The following is an 11,852-nucleotide window of genomic DNA, read 5'->3' on the forward strand; positions in this document are numbered from 1 at the left end:
ATAGAGATATAAAATTAAACTTTAAAGATTGAAGTCTTATGCATATAAGGTTCAAGTAGATACCTGAGCACTTTGAGAACCCGGGATAGTCATGTATCATCTGAAGCAAAACTTCTTTCACCTCTGCCGCCTCACTCCTATTTATCGGACTTGAAATGTCATGTACTTTGATACCTTGCCATAGTGTCTCAAGATACTCATTCATACACATCCATGTTTGCCACCTTATACTTGCCTGGTGTACAAGGAGATCAAGCATGATATGACCTTTCTTGATTGCCACCCATGGAGGGAGGTTGTAATTCACCAATACAATAGCCCAAGTAGACCATGATGTGGACTTGAAGCCAAATGGGTTAACACCATCCATGCCAAAGCCAAGACGTAAGTGACAAGGTTCATTTTTAAACTCTGGCCATTGATGCTCCACATGTTGCCATGCCGGTGGTGAATCAGCTACGATCCTTATGATGCCATCGGGCGATGAGTACCATGCCATGTCATGAGTTTTGCAATCCCCTTAGAGTTAATCATGTGTTAGATGTAAGGAATGATAGGGAAGTGTCTCAAAACCTTTCGGGGAACTTTATCTCCTTGCAAATCATCCCTATAGGGGCTCTCCCCACATTGTAGACATTGTGTTGCATCTTTATTAACCTCTCTAAATAGCATGCAATCATTGGGACATGCGTGTATTTTGTGTAATCCATACCTAGAATAGAGAGCATTTTACAACACCCATCTCATGAGTTCGGTAATAGATTTTGACGGCGGGGAAGAATCTTCTTGAGAAGCCTGCAACAAAATATAAGACATCATATGTCAAAGTATTATCATGGAGAGTATATAGAACATGAAACATTTTCTATTTGAGAAAATAGAATGAGGCAGTCTTACCAAAGAAGCCTTGTGACACTTGCATCACTCCATCCATAAGTTGTTTGCAATTTCAATAGTTCCAAGTTTTCTCGCACTGTGGAGTACGAACATCCCTCATACAAAGGGGTGCTTGCCTGTCTATGCAAGGTTTCCTTCTCTTGTGACATTGGCGCTTGCTCAATATCATCTATGACCTCCTGTCCAAAGACGTCATTTACCATGTTCTCCGTGATGAGATTCTCTTCCTCCTATTGTGGCAATGGTGGTGGAGGCACCTCATTCATTGGTTGGTGAAGATGAGTCTCAGCCATGCTTTCCATATGAAGCCTTGCCACCTCCACACTCTACCCGATGTCAGAGAATGGTGTGGCATGTTACCTAGCACTCTCCTATCGTTCTCCTCCATATCATCATCTACACTTGGTCATGTCATTGCCTCATAAAGACCATATGTCCGAACATGCTCAGTTGTTATATGATGTTTTCGTATATATAAGCCCTTGTATCGATCACACACACACAAAAAAATTCTCTCAACCATGCCTCAGAACCAACTTCCAGTCCTTGATGATCATTGTTAGACATCTTTAACTTGGCCAAAACTAATTTAGGGTTCATACAAAACACTCAACAACATCCAAAATTGTAAACATAAAATTACCTAGTGTTTCACAATCGCACAACGAATACATCAACCTTTTTTCACTGACCATCAGCAGCAAAAATATGTTGCCCAGCAGCAAAATTTTGATGTTGGGTAGCGACTTGTGATCTACGACTCCCTTCTAGATCGCCACCGACAAATGTCAATACCTACCTACTTACTTCCCCTATCCTACACATGCACATGCTATGCACGAAATGCTATGCACGTAGCCTGACTATTCCTCCCATCACACCTCTTCTCTCAAGGGTTTTGCATCAATCAACTCTCCCTCTTCAAGGTAAGCCCTCTTTCTTGTTTTCTTCAGGCTTTAATGAAAAGCTTCAATCTTTGCCTTATTCCAAGATTTCATGGAAATCTTGTTCATAGCTCAATGTGATATTTTCTTCCCCTTCCTCTCTCTTTCCATCCCCTTTCTCTCTCCCCCTCTCTTTCCTCTCCCCCTTGCCCTAACCCTAGCCTGATGCATCGAGCTTCAATAGAGAGCTTTGGTGGAGAGCTCTCCATCGAAGCTTTCTATTAAGCATTCTATGTATAGAGCTAGGGTTTAGGCTTAACATAAACTAATTTTTTCGTTCACTTATGCATTAAGAGTATGGTTTAGGGTACCCACCTCTTTTTTATCTTGTTCTTATTTCTTGGTAATGTGTTAATGAGGACTAACTTTTTGATTTATTATGTTCCTTTTTTGTAGGTTTATTCAAGCGAACAAGGGTTTGGGCATAGCCTCTCATAGACTAAGACCTCTTTTTTTATTTTGTCTTTATGTTTTGGCACCCTTGGGTGCTAGGGATTAGGGTTAGGTCAATAGGCCTCTTGCAATAGGGTAATGCATAGCCCTTATGCAATAGGTTTATGCATAGGGATTATGCATAAACCCTATGCAATAGGTTTATGCCTACCCTTATGCAATAGGGATTATGCATAGGCCCTATGTAATAGGTTTATGAATATCCTTATGCATAGGGCTTATGCATAAGCCATGTGCAATAGGTTTATTAATAGCCTTATGCATCAGGTTTATGCATAAGCCATGTGCAATAGGTTTATGCATAGCCTTATGCATAGGGCTTATGTAATAGGTTTATGCATACCCTTATGCATAGGGCTTATGAATAATCCCTATGCAATAGGTTTATGCATATCCTTATGCATAGGGATTATGCATAAGCCTAGGTTTATGCATAGCCTTATGCATAGGGCTTATGCATAAGACCTATGCAATAGCCATATGCATAGCCATATGCATAGCCATATGCATAGGGCTTATGGTGGATAAGGCCTATTGCATTCTATGTTAAAATGAATTTACTTTATAATTTTTTATGATAATCTTTTGTAGGTCTATTCAAGCAAACAACCACCAAGGGTTTAGTCCATGGGAGGCTCATACGGATTCAACTGTAAGTCTTAGAGGTAAGCCCTCTTTTTCCATTGTTTGTTTATGCTTATTCTCTTTGTGTTTTTGCACCCTTGGATGCCAGGGATTAGGGTATAGTTCCTATATCCATACCCTATAAGTAGTGCATACCCTATGCATAGGGATTATGAATAGTGCTTATGCATAGACTATGCATAGCTTATGCATAGTGCTTATGAATAGGTTATGCATAGCCTATGCATAGTTCTTATGCATATCCTATGTAGAGATAATGCATAGCCTATGCATAGTTCTTAATGAACTAATGAACTGATGTTTTATTTATTGTGATAACTTATGTAGTTCTATTCAAGCAAGCAACCACCAAGGGTTCTGGCCACGTAGCGGTTCATACAGCTTCAGCTAGAAGAGGTAAGCCCTCTTTTTCCATTCTTTGTTTATGCTTCTTCTCTTTTTGTTTTTGCACCCTTGGGTGCCGGGGATTAGGTTTAGGTCAAGATCCTATGCATACACTATGCATAGGGCTTATACATAAGCTATGCATAGGATATGCATAGGCTATGCATAGGGCTTATGCGTAAGGTATGCATAAGCTACACATAGGCTATGCATACGTTCTATTTATATTTTAATGCCCTTGCTTACCTTGCGCTTGATTGCATGTATGTAGAATGAAGGGGAAGATGAAGAGGACGATCTTGATTTTACGAGCATGAAGCAATACAAGAAAGTGGAGAGGACAAGAAAGATGATGATGATGATTACTCGGAATGCGATGAGGATTCTAGTTAGAAACATCTTCATTGTAAACATTTTATGTATTTATGGCCACATGCCCAACACTTTGTGAAATATAATAAATTTTAGACTCGATTGTACTCTCTAGAGTCTGTGTTTCTTATGCATTAGGACATTTTGAAGGTCATTTGGAGGGCATTTTAGAGGAGAGAGAAAATAGAGCGCAACCAATGAGGAAGAAGCCAACGTAACGTTGAAAAATAGCTCAATTCATTGAAAAAAATCAAAAAATAGTCACGTTCACATTCAATGAGGGTATCTTTTTTGAAAACAGTCAAGTACACGTTCAATGCAGGTATTTGTTTCAAATGAGGTAGATCTACTTTATTAAATACGGCTTACATCATCATTGGATAAGAAAAAGCTCTTCGAAGCTAAACGTTGTATACATTTCTTCTGATGGTATTTTGGTGTAGAATTTGGTGCTTTTGACATCACCATTGCATCCGGAGCGGCTAGAAACCCCCAAAATGACTTTTGAATCACTTAAATCGGACACTCGGGAGAGACAAAAACGACCAAAACAAGGGGACAACTGACTCACAGCCAAGGCCTTTATGCGCGTCAATTGGCTGTGAGTCAGTTTTCCCCTTGTTTTGGTCGTTTCTGTCTCTTCGAGTGTCCGATTTAAGTGATTCAAAAGTCGTTTGGCTACTTCGGACGTAATGGTAATGTCAAAAGCACCAAATTCTACACCAAACTACCACTAAGTGTAGATTGTTAGAAGAGAAGCATGAAATTTTTAAAAAAGGTGCCATATGATGACATGAGTGCCTTTTGCGAACGCAAAGAGTTGAGAGCGATGTGTAGCTAGTGCACATATTTCAATAGCTTGTCAGATCCACTTTTTTGTAACTTGCGATAGTTTCTTGTCAAGTACACATTTAAGGAGGGTATCTTTTGAACATTTTCTCTAGAGAGAGAAAATAAGAGTGTGAATTTCTTACAAGGCCCTACAAATTACCTCCAAAATTACCTAATATTTGTGCTTATGTCATAAAACTGAAACTATGACTCTGTTTTGATTTAAAAAAAGAGTTGGAGTAGACTTCGGAGTCCTATGCAGACTCCACAGTCTGTCCTAGCTTTTTTTAAATTGTGGAGAGCTTTTGCTCTCTGCTAAGTAGCAAAATATCTACTGAGTAACAATATTTCATTGTGGGACAACGAAATATCATTGCTCAGCAGCACAACGAGCCCACTACAACGAAAAGAGCAGTGTTGCAACAAAAAAAGCCCAACATCTACCTACCTTTCTAGTTATAAAAAAGCTACTATTCTTGCTCCTACACCCTCATTGTGTTGTAGTGAATTGTGAATTTTGTTATATATAAATATTTGCTTATTCATTTTCTCTTTATGGTACATAATTTTTAGGGTCATATACTAACTTCCATTTTTTTCTATGCATAGTTTATTCTTCCAATTGCTATGTTTGGTTGTGGAGACAAGATGGTGAGAGAGGCTATTTAAAAAGTGGAAAGCTGGGTGAGGCATGAATCTTCTCTTCAATTTAATATCTAAGTTATATTGCATATTTGGTATTCTCATGTGCTCACAAGTTTTTTATTGGTAAATAGTACACATGATTGCTATGTATGTAGGTATATATCCTTATTAAAGCAGATAGATCCTACATCCAATGAGATGGCTCGTCTCTCAATGCTATTGAGGTAGTGTGTATGATCGAGCACAACTTTCCTAGAACAATTCTCACTAGCCAATTGCATCTTGTGGTGCATTTAGTTAATGAAGTGGTGTTGTGTGGTATTGTTCATGTTCAATGGATGTTTTTCCTAGAAAGGCTCATGAAAGCCTTAAAGGACTTTATGAGAGAAAGAGCAAGGCGAGAAGCAAGCATGACAGAGGGATGGTTGATGTAAGAGTCTCTTGTGTACATCTTAAAACAATGTATCTCGCATAGATCCCTCCATGCCACAATTGTGAAGCAATGAGTAGGATGACCGACTAATCACTAATGTGCCTTAGGGAAGAGGAAGGCAACGAAGACTAGATGAAGCATTACGCCACAAGGTGAATACATTCTACATTCTAAATAGTCCCATCATAGAGAAGTGGATTGGAAGATACAAGGATGCAATCAATAGATGAAAGGATGAGAGAAGAGCTTTCAGAAGAGCAAATAGATGCTTGCCACTCCCACTGAGCATGGAACCTCTACCAAGTGTGATCAATATAGAGTGGCTTTGTATGGCAATATCGATGGCATCACAAAATGGAGAGATGATTACAAGAGAAGAGCATGAGTATGGAGGAGGATGTGACCCTCAAGTAAGTACATTCTTCATCTCTTTCTCATGTATATACCTTGTTTAATGCACTATACTAAATGTCATGCTTTTGTTTAGTGTTAGTGCAAACTATATAATGCATTATGGTCAGAGGGAAGACACTTTTGCATGGAGCATGTGGATTCTAAAAGAAACACATTTTATTGTGGCGTGATGGTAGCTTTTGAGCAAGAAATTCGAACTAGAAGACATGATACCAATGTCATAGAGGACAATCTTGAGTATTGTGGAACTATTCAAGATATTCTTGAGGTTGAATTTAGAGCATTTCATCTCTTCATCTTTGATATCAAATGGTTCAAGGTGATCTATAGAGATACTCAAGCAACGGTGAAGAAATATCCAAATGGGTTCTTTCAAATTAATTCCACCAAGTTTTGGAATGATGAGAAAGAATTTTTTTAACTACCTCGACACTGTCAATAGGTTAATAACCCAACTAATCCCAAATTATATCTTTATGTAGTATAATAAAAGTGTAACCCATTTGCTTTGTGATACTAGGTTGTGTTTCACGCCGAGCAAATTGATCCAAAGTCGTGGTATGTTATACAAGATGGGATAGATTCATGATCTTGACATTATTTCACTTCTCAAAAGTTTTTAACTATATATATTTTTTTTCTCAAAACATGGCTCCAAGGGTTTTGATGGATGTTTTTTTAAAACCATAAATCATTTTATGTGTGTATGTAACATGTATAACTTAAATTCAGCATCCAATAACTCTCTAGAATTTTATGCTATTTTCACTGCACAGCAGCAAAAGCACAGTATAGCAACAAAATTTTGTTGCTATAGGCGCTGCTCAACAGCAAAAAAACTTTGCTGAATAGCAAAAATTCGATGCTATAAGTACTTCCCAACAACGAAATTTTGGCGTAGGACAGTGAGTGGAACTCCCAACATCCCAAAAATATAAACGCTTCTAGGAAACACTGCTATGCCCTCGGCGTATTGTAGTGAATAGATTTATACCCCTTATCCATTGTATCTTAGCCAAAATAGGAGTGCACTATTAAATGGTGATTTTTTTTCATGAGGTCTTATTACATTCCTAGTTGCACATGGGAATTTTACTCAGCTACACACACATACACACCATACTACTCACCATAATCAGGACAAATAAAAAGGATTAATTATAGAAAGCATATATTGTTGAGAATAGTGTGTTATAAGAAATTGTTCTCCTCAAACGAGACATGGTGCTTTTGAATAGTGCATTACAACAAATTGTTCTCCTCAAACCAAAAGCAAAGATTCATTATAGAAAGTATATATTATTGAGAAGGAAGAGAAATGTGTAACCTACATCTAGGGTGTTTAAGAAACTCTACGAAACTATGCAACAAAAGATTAAAGACAAGATAGCAAATTATTAAACCATTTCAATAATGACATGGAGATAAAAAATGCCACGATGAGATGGTATAGCCTTGTCCTTATTTTTGAAAAATCTAGAGTTAAGAGTCAGTCTCCTTTTATTACTAATCAACATGCAGACACAAGGGTAGAATTAGTCACTTGTGGATTCGTACCACATGATCTATATAGCCAAAAATAGTAGTAGCACGGATCATACCACTTTAGGTAATATACCTGGATTCTAGGAATTGGAGATCAATAGAAACCACTAGTGTCACATGTGAATTTGGGGATCATACTACTTGACTCTCCTAGTGTCATATCCATGGATGAAATTGGCTAAACATATAACACTTATTATCATAATAAAAATAAATTATAATATAATTAAGAGATAAACCCTAAATGTGATAAAATGAGGACCTGGTGGGGACGACGAGGACGACCACAAGTTAGAGATGTGGAATGGTCCTAAACCCTAAACCATTAGGTCGCTATGTAATTCATTTGTTTTGGTGTTCTCATCAATTGGGATGTGGGGGTTTTAATTTGCTTGAATTAACATGGTAGCTTTCTTCAAATAAACCCATCTATTCCTTGTGGCCTGAAATAACCCTAGATTTGTGGGGGGATATGATTCCTCTACAATCTAATATTAAAGAAATTTTAGTAAATTTTCTACGACTGTTTTGTTATTGCTCTTTGTGTATTTTATGCCCTTATTTTCAGGACGGCGCTTTTAACGAGCTCTCGCATCTCCACAAGCATCATGGGCTAACTCTATCCTCGCCCACCCTCCACCCTTGAGCTATATTATTTCGGCTGACCAACTCATCTTGAGCCTTGCCTTTAAAACACCATTTATCAACTTTTTTACTACTGCGACAGAAACTTGTGGGGCATCAAAACCATTGCTGACTAAAACTTATAGTTTTGATATATTAATAAAAGCTAAGAGATATGATCATTCCTGACGTGGATAGCGGGAAGTGTGGAGAGGCAATTATTTTATACTAGGTCCTCTATAGCCACACCAAGAGGGTTTTCAGACCGTCCAGTTGCCCGGGCCACTGAATCCTACTTGGACCGCAGGAACAAGCTTGCCCGTCCAGGTGCCCAGCTTCTTCTGGGAAGCATTCTTGAAGACAATAGTATCGACCAATTTTCCGTGCGAGAGCTCATATACATCGACATCAACACTCATATACTTTTTAACCTTGTTCACCACATTCAATTGTTCACTCATGATGTAAACGAAATATCATGTCTCATGCATTCACAATACATACATCACTATAGACACATAGCATGCTCTCACTTACCCTTATGCGGACATTCGCATTAAGGGGGAGTGTAGGAATTAATGCTATAATGCCCGCAAGTGTGTGAACGCATGTGAGCAATGAACGGACACACGAAGAGGCACAACTCAATAACTATAAATAAATGTATTCTCTCATCAATCAATCAACAACGATTCATCAACTACCAGCGACTCTTGCTTCTAAGCGATGGCGAACGATCTGAGTAACAGTTAATTAATGCTTATCAATTAATGTTCTGCTAATGATGTTTTAATTAATTGTAATCGCTACCTCCTCCAAACTTCCACACAATTTTCCGTGCGAGAGCTCATAGGACGCGGTGTCTGTGTAGAGGGTGCTGCTCGCTTTGTCAAGGTAGCCTGTGCCGCGGCCAGAGCCCTTTGCATTTTGGCCTGTGAATCTCTTCCCACCGGCCGTCACACCCTTGAGCACCCCCGTCGATATCGTGACGTCGAGGCGGGTGCCCCCGATATTTGCCTTTCGGAGCGCCCCCACCGTCTGCCCAAGGGTCTCCTCATCCAGCTCGCCCACAAGGGCGGCACGGAACTCGTCTAGCAGCTTCTTCTCAATTAGAGCAGCGTCGGCTGCAGCTGGAGCATCCACGCAGGTCACGTCTTCCACCTCCATATTGCTCCAATCTCGCCGCTGTAAGCACAACACGAGATCAGGACCCATCAACACAAACATATCCCCTCCCCCTCCCCCTCTCTCTACACCTATCAAAACCAACAATATATTGCTCAACGATCCGACAGTTAAACAACGGGAACACTTACCTTCTCTCTCTCTCTCTCTCTCTCTCTCTCTCAAACAAAGGCCGACGTCTGTCGTGGATATCAAAGCGTGAACTAGCTCTCCTTTATATACATGCAAGCTACAGAGAGAGAGAGAGAGAGAGAGAGAGAGAGAGAGAGAGAGAAAAGTTATCTGAAAAAGAGGCACGCTTAGCATACTATGGAGCGCCGAATATGCCGAGCGCACAATGATGGAAAAATCATCAGCCTGGCGGCACCTGGCCGTTTTGCTAGTCTCTATATTTAAAAAGCGCAGAAAATTTATTCCATATATGTGTAAAATATCTTCTAGAATATGAGGATTAACCTCGTGTCACATTGAGAGAGATGCGCTCAATTAATTCGGGCTAGTGGGCACTTAACATGCTCCATTTGCAAATATGGTACCCAAAACGTTTTTTTGAACTGTTATTAATTAGATAAACTTTCCAATCCTTAGAATAATTATTTTAAGCTTGTAAATTACAAGGTTCAAACATAGTATAATTTTCCTTGTACTATGTAATGATTAATGGTTGAAAAAGTCAATGAAATGACGACCCCTATATCCGCTCTATTTAAGGCAATGAAATGACGACCCCCCATATGCTTTCTATTTTCATGCATTCACCCCTCCATATCCTTTCTATTTTCATGCATTCGCCCCTCCATATCCTTTCTATTTAAGGCAAAGAAATGATGACCCCTCACTACCCTTTCTATTTGTGTGCATTCACCCATACCCTTTCTATTTAAAGTCTTACAATTCTCTATAAGAAGCCTCAAAAGGCATTCCACGAGTAGAGGGAAGGAGAGAGAAGGGGGTAGGGGACCCTCATTTACTAAGGTTTTATTAATTAAATGCCACATTAATGGCATTTAATTAATATGCCTACAAATAAAGTTCTCAATATACACCAAAAATAAATATGGCACCAAAATGTTCTTTGCATTTCCATTGAATATATTATTATGTGAGATTTTCAAGAATAAGAGTGCTTTTCTAAGGTTTCATTTTAGTATGTAATGACTGATGCTTGGAAAAGTCAATGAAATGATGACCCCCTATCCTCTCTATAGTTAACGCAATAAAATGGGTGTTGTTGCATTCTTTATGTTTATTTCATGTAATAAAAACTACTACCAAAATGGGCTCCATAACTTGCTATAGGGAGCTACACCAGTCCATATAAGATTGGTTATGTCTCACGTCATGCGTTACGATGGTCCACAGTTCATGATCCAAAAACCATAATGAGCTGAGGCAATGCCTTTCAACAATTTTCTTTAACTAGCCCCATGATCACCCTTATGTTGTTGCTTGACTCCTCCTTTGTCTTCAACGTGCCATTCATTTCATCTACCTTCCTTTGCCTCTACGTTTTTTACATGTGGTTGGGCTTGCTGGTGTGTGCAATAGGAGCACTTTATACCCGTATTGTTTGTCTTCCTTTCAATAGATGAAATATGAGAGTCTTTCCATTTACCCTTCTTAGTGCTAGATGAGAAAGCATGATCTTCCCCATCTGCAGCATTTTGCTACAACTCTTTCATCACCAATCTCCCCTTGTTTTGGTCTTTTCTGTCTCTCTCCGGGTGTCCGATGATTTAAGTGATTCAAAAGTCGTTTTGGGAGTTTCTGGCTGCTCCTCCGGACGCAATGGTGATGTCAAAAGCACCAAATTCTACACCAAACTACCACTAAGTGTAGATTGTTAGAAGAGTAGCATGAAATTTTTGAAAAATGTGCCATATGATGACATGAGTGCCTTTTGCGAACCCAAAGAGTTGAGAGCAATGTGTAGCTAGTGCACATATTTCAATACCTTGTCAGATCCACTTTTTTGTAACTTGCGATAGTTTCTTGTCAAGCACACATTTAAGGAGGGTATCTTTTGAACATTTTTTCTAGAGAGAGAAAATAAGAGTTTGTGAATTTCTTACAAGGCCCTACAAATGACCTCTAAAATTTCCTAATATTTGTGCTTATGTAATAAAACTTAAACTATGACTCTGTTTTGATTTAAAAAAAGAGTTGGGGTAGACTTCGGAGTCCTATGCAGACTCCACAGTAGTCTGCCCTAGCTCTTTCTTTACTGTGCAGAGCTTTCGCTCTGCTGAGTAGCAAAATATCGCTCTGCTGAGTAACAATATTTCATTGCGGGACAACGAAATATCGTTGCTCAGTAGCAACGAGCCCACTACAGTGAAAATAGCAGTGTTTCTAGCAACAAAAATAGCTCGACATCTACCTACCTTTCTAGTTATAAAAAAGCTACTATTTTTGTTGCTACACTCTCATTCTGTTGTAGTGAATATGTATACATATTTGCTTATTCATTTTCTCTTTAT

At 38.9% G+C, this 11,852-nt stretch overlaps 1 long non-coding RNA gene across 1 annotated transcript; it reads right to left on the reverse strand.

Moving 5' to 3' along the window:
* Window positions 1–483: 483 nt before the first annotated feature.
* LOC147611299 (uncharacterized) lies at window positions 484–1,554 on the reverse strand. The gene is made up of 2 exons (XR_015263797.1): window positions 898–1,554; window positions 484–795 (listed from the first exon to the last, which is right to left on the reverse strand). It is a non-coding gene; the product is annotated as an uncharacterized LOC147611299 (long non-coding RNA).
* Window positions 1,555–11,852: the final 10,298 nt, after the last annotated feature.

The sequence above is a fragment of the Cibotium barometz genome, chromosome 47 (assembly GCF_041138505.1).
Source record: "Cibotium barometz isolate CiBa-2024 chromosome 47, ASM4113850v1, whole genome shotgun sequence".
Lineage (NCBI taxonomy): Eukaryota > Viridiplantae > Streptophyta > Polypodiopsida > Cyatheales > Cibotiaceae > Cibotium > Cibotium barometz.